This window comes from Apodemus sylvaticus, chromosome 10, assembly GCF_947179515.1.
Source record: "Apodemus sylvaticus chromosome 10, mApoSyl1.1, whole genome shotgun sequence".
NCBI classification, from domain to species: domain Eukaryota; kingdom Metazoa; phylum Chordata; class Mammalia; order Rodentia; family Muridae; genus Apodemus; species Apodemus sylvaticus.
The window spans coordinates 71,678,373-71,688,069 of NC_067481.1; positions in this window are offsets into that span (position 1 = coordinate 71,678,373).

Genomic DNA, 9,697 nt, shown 5'->3' on the forward strand with positions numbered 1-9,697 from the left:
TGTGCAAACAAGCGTTTATCCAGGCTGCGTTATCCAGATTGGTTTGTCAAAAACTCTAGGTCACATTCTTACACTAAGAAAAACAGTAAACATGAGACAAAGTTTAGGAAAAACTAATAAAAGAAACCTGTCTTAACTTGAATGGTTTTTCTAATTTCCTTAAGTGGGCTGTTGTGTGTGTGTGTGAGAGACTGGGGGGGGGGGGGGAGATGTGAGTATGTGTGTGTGTGTGTGCAGGGATGGGATGGGGGAGACTGTCAACAGGATAATCTGGGCTGAATGCAGTTACCTTTTTTAAAAGTCCTGACCAGTCAATCATTCTGCATTAGCTGCTTGCCCATGTGCTGTTGCTAGGACTCCCAGGATAACTTATTTTGGAGCCCTCTGCCCTGGAGAATAACAATCTGGTGGTGTCCCCTCTTCTTGGTATAAGAGTCTTTTGTGAGGCCGGTCTCTAGGTTTGACAATAGAAGGTAAATGACACAGAGCATTAACTTAAGTGTCTGGACTGAGTAGGGCCAGAATCTGCTAGGATGCCCTGTGGTGAGGGAAAACAGGGTTGAAGCAATGAGATGTTTACTGCTATGGCCTGGGTCCTAGGTAGGGAGACCTGGTTGTCAGAAGCTGGTTGTCTGGAACTCACCTTTAACTCTTGCTGGCCTCAAACTCAGATCTTCTTCTGCTTTCCGAGTGTTGGGGTTAAAGGCATATATCACTACACCCAACCGGAAGGCATGCCTTGTAACTGGGAGAAGACAGCCTTAGCTGTTATACAGCATCAGACCCCTGGGGAAGAAGAGTCCTGTTTACCCCTGGTCAGCAGTGCTCCTGCGTTAGGGCTGTGTAAAATGGTCTACTGTGGTCACTTTGCTCAGTGTGTGGGAAATCCTCAGTTACAGGATCTGGAGGCTGGGTAAGGAAAATGGTAGAAAGGGCACAGGTGACCACTTAGATCTGTTTACCAGTGGCTGAGTCTTTGTGGAAGATTTGTAGATTCTTGACATGTGCATAGAGTTAGATAATAGACCCAGGGAAGCCAGATGTCCAAGACTGAAAATACATTGGAGCCAAGATGTACCTGAAGGAGGGGGAAGGATTTCAGTATGGCTCCAGCTTAGCCTGTGGTGAAAAACTATCTGGTAGTTGGTTTTAGGGGAGTGACAAGGCAAGATACTGGCTGGTTTTCTGTGTCAGCTTGACACAGGCTGGAGTTATCACAGAGAAAGGAACTTCAGTTGAGGAAGGGCCTCCATGAGATCCAGCTGTAAGGCATTTTCTCAATTAGTGATCAAGGGGGGAGGGCCGCTTGTGGGCGGTGCCATCCCTGGCCTGGTAGTCTTGGGTTCTATAAGAAAGCAGGCTGAGCAAGCCAGGGGAAGCAAGCCAGTAAGTAACATCCCTCCATGGCTTCTGTATCAGCTCCTGCTTCCTGACCTGCTTGAGTTCCAGTCCTGACTTCCTTTAGCGATGAACAGCAGCATGGAAGTGTGAGCTGAATAAACCCTTTCCTCCCCAATTTGCTTCTTGGTCATGTTTGCGCAGGAATAGAAAGAAACCCTAAGACAGGCAAGTTTAGAGGTCTGGTTGACTTTCCGTTGTCTTCATTGCTGAAGCTGAAACCTAAGGCTTCACACATAGACGGCAAGTGCTCTACCAATAGCCACATTTTATCCTCAAGCTCACCTCCCTTGCCTGCCTGTCTCCTGAGTACCACAGTGTTTGGCCTACAACTGTTTTAAAGAGAATTGCATGGGAGATAGGCAGGTGGATCTCTGAGTTCAATACCAATGTGGTCTGCATCTTGAGTTCCAGGTCAGCCAAGGATACAGTGATACCTTGTCTCATCAAAACAAAAACAAGGGGCTGGAGAGATGGCTCAGTGGTTAAGAGCACTGACGGCTCTTCCGAAGGTTCAAATCCCAGCAACCACATGGTGGCTCACAACCATCCATAATGAGATCTGATGTCCTCTTCTGGGGTGTCTGAAGACAGCTACAGTGTACTCACATATAATAAATCTTTAAAAAACAAAAACAAAAACAACAACAAAAAAAAAACCAAGTGAAGAGGAAAGTCACTGAGTCCAGGTTAGTTTGTAGAGTGCTTGCTATAGGAAAGCTCTGAGTTCAGTCATTCAGGCTCCGGCACCACATAAACCCAGCATGACTGCGCGTGTCTGTAATCCCAGTGCTTGTGGAGTACAGAGCGGAAAGATGGAGGATCACAGTTCGAGATCTACCTCTGTGCAGCAAGTTTGAGGCTGGTTTGCACTGCCGTGGGATGCTCCACAATAAACAATAGAATAAATGACTTGAAGGCCTTAAGTCTGAAAAAGATGTGGAACTTTAGGACTGTCGGGGCCATGGCAGGTCAGCTGCTGGCTATAAAGGGTGTAGAGGATAGAGAAAACTGCTGTAGTTCCAGGTAGTTGTGGAAGGGAAGCCTCGGGGCTGGGGATGTCCTCCTAGGTTGTATTTAGAAGTGTCCAGAAAGGACCTTCTAGACCAGAAGGTTGGGAAGAGGGAGGGTGACTGTGAGAAATGGGACGGCCAGTAGTCCTAGATGCTTCAGGAGTGTTCCGGAAGGTGGGAGCTAGCTGAGCATACGAAGCTTGGGTTCAGTGAATCCATTAGTTCCCAGACACTCTCAGCCTGCTGGAAATGGGATCAGCTGGCAGGCTGGGCATGTCCTGTGCCCGTGGTCTAGAATTATATGAGGATGGTTCTCACCACTCTTCAGGAGACTCATCATTTGCCAGTACATTTCTTGGATGGCTCTTGCTGGGGCCAAACCCAGGACATGACCCTCAGACCAGGAACACGGCTGCCCTTGTGCACTGGCTGCTGCCATTCACAGCAGAGGCCTCTGTAAGAACTGTAAGGAGGAGGGCTGTGATTGCAGCATCAGCCCAGGAAGCAAGACAGAAAGCAGGAAGGGGTGCTTTTCTGGGGGATCCAGGAAAGGAAGGGCCCAGGCAACGTTAACAATACAGACATGCATTCCAGATTTGTGCAATACCCAAGGGCAATCACGGGCTGGCCCTAACCTTATCATCCAGTTTTGGCTCATGAGTTCAGGACAGAGAATCGGAGGGATATTTTTTGCTTCCAGTTACTCAGTGGGATTTGCATGACTCAAGTCCAGCACTCAGAGTCAGACATTATAGAAAGCCGTGCTTGTCTTTCATGAGCTGTGCAGAGACTTCAGTCCATCCAGGGCTGGGTGCCTGTTAAAAATTTGGAGTCCTGGCTCAATGAGGAAGAGAGAACACCAGGACTATTTTTCTTATCTCCAGTTAGCAGGCTTTTTCTACCATTACTGCAGGACTCACATCGTTCTGCTTTGTTTTCTACCTGAACTAAAAAACTTACTATAAAATTGGGATTGGAAAGACAGCTCAGCACTTAAGAGGGCTTGCTGATCTTGCAGAGGCCTGAGTTCCGCTCTCAGCGCTCATGAAGGGCTGTCTGTAATTCCAGCTCTGGAGAATTGAAAGCCTCTGGCCTCTGCAGGCAATTGCATTTGATTTTACACACACACACACACACACACACACACACACACACACACACAAATTAAAAAGGGAAAGCTGCGGCTCAGTTTCCAGGACAAACTCTAGCCAAGTATTTGCAGGGTGAGCTGGAGCCGAAGGCATATCCAGCCGGAGGGCATCTGTTAGTTATTCCAGAGGAAGGTGTATTACTTATTTCTGTTGTTGTTGTTGTTGCTGGGACAAAGTACCTAACAAAAGCAATACAATGAAGGAAGAACTTGGGTGGCTCACAGTTTGAGGGTGCAAGTCCATGCCGGTGCGGGCGGGGGAATGAGAGCACAGAGATGAATCATGGGCTTGGCTCTGTCTCCTTTCTGCAGGTCAGGACCAGGGCCCTGGCACGGTTCTGCCTACTCCAGGGCAGGTCTTCCCCCCTCAGTTAAACCTCAGGGAACTATGCATATTTTATTATATATATACACACACATGTTATTTAATATATTATGTTATATATTATATTATATGTTATTTCGCAGGTGCATATTGGTGTGCCCCCTAAGTGATTCTAAATTCCATTAGGTTGATAATCAGGAGGTTTTTAGGACCTCAGTGAGCCGCATGGTAGTACCTGAAACCCAGAGAGGCCCATGCAGCAGTCTGGAAAGGCCCTTGCTTGAGTGATGGGCCTTGCTTCTGTGCCTGGTCTCTCTCAATGAAGCAATGACTAGAGTCCAGGTGCTTCTCTCTGACTAAAGAGACACAGTGTTTTCAATGGAGACAAAACAGCATCAGAGCTCTGGGAGCCGCTCCACAACTCCTCTTTCTGGCTGGGGAAAGGGTCAAAGCTGGTGCTCATCCTAAACCCAGGAATCCCCATACCAGCTGGTTTCGGTAGCGTAGCTGACCTTCTGGAGAGCCATGTGTCTGTCATAGCGGATGATGACTTCCAAAAAGCCACCCTCAATATGCCATCACCATAGTCCCTTCTAATCTGTGCGAAAACCCACCTGAGACCCTTCAAACCCATGGTGGCACTAAATCCTATCTATATTAGATTTATCTCCTATACATACCTTTGATAAAATTCAGTGCACAAGTTAGGGGAGAGTAAATCAGGTGTGATTTCACATGCCTATAGTCTCAGCACTGAGGGGCAGGGCATCAGCCATTCAAGGTTGCAGTTGTTCCTTAGTGAGTTCTAGGCCAGCCTGGAATCCATAAGGCTTTATTTCAGGAGGGAAACATAAGGGCGGTAAGAGATGAACCACCATACTGTGAGAATGTTGAGGTGTTCTGTCTTGTATGTAATGGATGCTACAGGCTGCACTCTAGTACACTAGTAGAGTACATAGTACACAAGGCTGGCCAAAGGGATAAGTGGTGTCCTAGGAAGAGTTGAACATGAGGTTTCTGAACACTACTGAGGACAGTATGTAATTTAAAATTCACGAGCTATTTCTGGAAATTTCCACTTACTGCCTTCAGATCATGGCTAGCTGTAGGAAACTGAAATGGGAAATGAAGACAGGGGATGAAGGGGTCTACTGTTTTTGAAGTAGCTCTCATTTCTTCTTTCGAAAAGTTTTATTCCATCTATTTATTCTGTGTGTGTTGCACATTTGTGAGGGTCAGATACTCGTTTTAGGAGTCAGTTCTCTCCTTCCACCATGTGAGGTGTAGAAATTGAACCCAGGTCCTCAGATTGGGGGCAGGTCCGTTCAGTCATCTCCTCAAAGAGCTTGAGTCTCTTCAGCCCGTTCTGGTCTTCTGTGAGCTGCAGTGCCAATGCTGCCACACGGGGGCGCCATCGTTCTTTCTTTGTTATATGGTAGGTTGTTGCCACGCAGGTCAGAATCAGCACACCCTTCAGACTTCAGGTTTGGAGAAGTTTGGAGAAGAGATGGCGGCTCCTCCATCTATGGGTTAGGTGAAGTAAAGCAAAATCAGTGTGGTTCCACACAACAGCTAGAAGGTGAGTGAGCGTGTTAGTCACTAGCCCTGTTGTGTTGTGATGTTTAATCTTCACTGTCAACGTGACAGGGCTTCGAATCACCTAGGAGACACACCTCAGAGTGCCTGTGAAATTGTTACCAGAGATGTTTACCTAGAGAAGGAAGAGCTTCCCTGAATGTGGGTGGCACCACCCCATGGGTCTGACCTGAATTAAAAAACAAAACAAAACAAAAAGACCCCAGCAAGTTGAAGGCTGGAGAGATGGCTCTGCAGTTAAGCGCACTGGCTGTTCTCTCTGAGGACCTGGGTTCCACTCCCAGCTCCCACAAGGTGGCTTACAACCATTGGTAATTCCAGTTTCAAGGGATCCTATGCCCTCTTCTGGCCTCTGTGTGTACTGCATACATGTCATGCAGACATACATGCAGGCAAAACACCCACATACATAAAAATAATAAAGAAATGCTTTAAAAATGGAAAAATGCAGAAGGTGGAGTGGGAGGGGCAGTTCAGTTGGTCACAGTGCTCGCCTTGCTAGGACGAGGAGCTGAGTTCAACCCGCGGCCAGATGCAGTGGTGAGCACCTATATCTTAGTGCTGAGGAGGCAGAGGCAGCGGAGCCTGTGGCTTCCTGACCAGTAGCCTGGCCCTCCTGCCAAGCCCTGGGCCCCAGAGAGAACATGAGAAGGAGGGTAGCTTCTCAAGAATGAATGATACTCAAGGCTGACCCGTGGCTTCCACGTGTGCATGCCCCACTACATGCAATCCAGCAACACACACACACACACACACACACACACACACACACACACACACACACACACACAGAGCTGAGCACCAGTATACAGCTGTGACGCAATTGGCTGTTCTAAGCCGTTGCTGCCATAGGTAGTTTCTCTGACCACCCGGCTTCCCCACCATGATGGACAGCACTCTCCATCAAACCAACCCTTCCTTCCTTAGGTTGTTTTTGTCAGGTACTTTGTCACGGCAGGGAGACAAGTAACTAAGACACACCTAGAGATCTGACCACCTGAAGTGTGGCGTTACTGGGTAATAAAGAAAACTCTTGCACCGATGTTAGCCTGGAATAAGACACTAGGGTAGACACTGAAGAGTTCTGGGAGAGACAGACACTGGGATAGACAGATCCTGGGGTAGACTGACCTGGGGTGGGTAGGCAGACCCTGGGGTGGGTAGGCAGACCCTGGGGTGGGTAGACAGACAACAAGCACTGTAGATAGACACCAAGACACCAGGGTTCACAGAAACTGGCGTAGACATTTATGCTTCCTGGAATCAGCCGGAACCGATCCTGTCTCAGCAGGTCCAAGTTTGTCCCGAGCTTCCACAGCTGCGGGAGAATCTTCCTCAAGCCAGGGCAGGCCCTGAGAGGAACAGTGCTGCCCAGCAACTGCAGGGCCCTCTCCCTGGGAGATGTGACTGTCCGCCTCAGGGTTGGAGTTAGAGCTACTGTTCCTTCTCTGACATGCGACTCTGTCCCAGGGATTCATGTCCACTAGCTAAGCCCCTTTACCAACTGAGCTATACAGGCTAGGGATTTCCTTATTTATTTTGAGGCTGGGTTTCATGTAACCCAGGCTGGCCTCAAACTTGAACTCAGATCCTCCAGATGACTTTGAACGCCATCTGATTCTCTGTCCTAAGTGTTGGGATCATGGCCGTGCACTGCCCTGCCCAGTTTAGGTTGTGCTGGGGATCGAACTCAGGGCGTCATCATTGCTGAGTCAGCACCCTGAACTACATTTGCCGCCCTCGCCCTCGTTGTCCTGTCTAACTGCACCTGCAGTCTCCAGCATCCTGCTTCAGGTACATACATAGCAAGCCATCCCTCCCTCAGACTGGAGGATGGCTCTCTGTGGTGAGGGAGCCCAGCTGCTCAGGGGTTGTGCCTGGGTCAGCTAGCCGTGCCACGCTCAGATCCAGTTCTTCAGCCTGCTCTAGCCAGCGTTCACGGATGCTCATCAAGTGGCTGTCTGTTAACGAAATTGCTTCCTGTTAATTTGAGTTTACAAAATAAATGGCTCCTGACAATCTGGCAGGGCTGCGTGGCTGCACCCCACCCACCATGTACTTTGGGTACAGGGCAGGGCATTGATAGGGAGGCAGAGGAGCTCTGGCCCAGAGAGGACTTGGGGTTATCACAAATGGAAAGGCTGAATTATTTGCTGGTTTGTTCGTCACTCCGAGGAGGAGTCTGGGATGCTGCAGTCGCCTGACAACGTGGTCTCTGCAGCAGCTATTATGTAGTACTTTACCTAGCAGGGCCTGCAAATAAGTGGATAATTAGCAGTCATCAGGCAGAGCCGGGCAGTGTGGCCCAGATGGATGAGCCTGGTGGAGCTAGAGGCACAATGGAGAGAGAATTGGAGGCAGCTTGACCTCAGGCATGCAGGGGTCAAGGGGGTAGAAAAGAATCCAGGACAGAGTCCCGTCAGACACTGGCAAGGGCCTGCAGTTCACAGCCGTAAAAGCCTTGTCCAATGGGAAGAAGGTATAGGTGACAAAGTGCTTGTCACATAAGTGTGAAGATCCGAGTTCAATCCCCTCTCAGCATCTATGTTAAAAACTGCCTGTCTCCGTGATATATGCTTATAATCCCGGAGCTGAGGAGAAGGAGACCTTCCCTGGGGCCTGCTGGCCAGCCATCCTGGCTGACTCAGTGAGCTTCAGGCCAATGAAAGCTTCTGTCTCCAAAACAAGTGGATGCCTCCTGTGGTTGTTTGAATGTAATTAGCCCCCGAAAGGGGAGGCATTATTAGGAAATATGGCCTTGTTGGAGTGCATGCGTGTGGCCTTGTTAGAGGAAGTGTGTCGCTGTGGAGGCGGGCTTTGAGGTCTTACCTAAGTGCAAGTTGCAGCGAGGCGGTCTCCTTTTGCTGTCTGCAGAGGAAGACGTAGAACTCTTCATTCCCCGGCTTCCCTCCCTTCCTGCTGGGATAATGGATGGACTGAGCCTCTGAACCTGTAAGCCAGCCCCATTTAAACGCTGTCCTTTACAAGAGTTGCCATGGTCATGGTGTCTCTTCACAGCAACGAAACCTTAACTAGATGCCTCCTGAGGGAGGGAGGACCCCTGAGGCTGACCTCTGACCTCCACGTACCCTCTCTACCCTGTTTGAGACAGGGTCTCATTACTACTGTTCACTCCAGTGCAAGCTTTACCCGGCCCTCAAGTTTCCATCTTGCCACAGGAATGCTGGGAGGACAGAGGATCACACTACCATGCCTAGCTTTTCTGTGGGGTCTGGGGATTTGAACTCACGCCTTCCTACTTGTGCGGTGAGCCTTTTGCACATGGAGCCATCTCTCTAGCCTTTATATTTTGTTACTACAAAGTCTCATGTAGCCAAGGCTGTCCTTGAACTCTTGATCTTCCTGCCTCAGCCTCCCCTGAGCTGGGAGACCTGGCCTTAATTTGGGTTCTGGAAGGCTGGTGAGGGGTGGTAGTGTGTTGGCGTGTGCCACATGAAGTATAAAGTGTAAAGGTGGCAGCTGGTGACTCCCTTTTCCTCTGTGCCAGGACTGGGGTCTTTAGAATGAGCCTGTGTGGCCTGCCCTCTGATGCACCTTGAACCAGGGACTGGAACTGTGTTTTCCCGCATGGTGCGAGGGGTAATTACCAGCACACCGATGCCGAAATGTAGCCTTGGCGGGAGGAACGATCACAAAATGGCGAGAACAGAGTTTCCAATGTAGATCTCCTGCACTTAACATTTATGAGTGACCATAAAAGGCAGGGTTGGAATTGTATCTGCAGTTCCCAAGCACAAGCCATCATTTTACACACTCTAACATCTGTTTTAAGATCACAGCAGAGAGTGCTGGGTAATTGGCTTCCTTTTGTCCTGGGCCCGTCGGTTAGGCTCCATCAACTCGATTATAAATTCTCAGGGATTTACTAGTAAACAGCATTTGGGGAGCCTGACACTGTCGTTCTGCAGCTCGGGCTCGGAAAGAGGCAAAGAGTGGGTTTATTGGAGCTTCTCTGGGCAGCTGGGGGACTGCGGCCGCAGCCCGAGGAGAGGAGACACAGGCTCTGCTGGGAAGCCCCAGGCACAGATGAAGGTGGCAAAATAAAATTAAAAAAAAAAAAAAAAGACCGCCTGAGAAAGGGTTTGAGGGGCGAGTGGTTACTGAGGGTGGGGGTTGTGGAGAGGTTGGGAGGAAATATGGAAGGCTTTGAGATTCTGGAAAAGGCTTCTGTGTTCTGTGCCTCAGTTTCCTCCT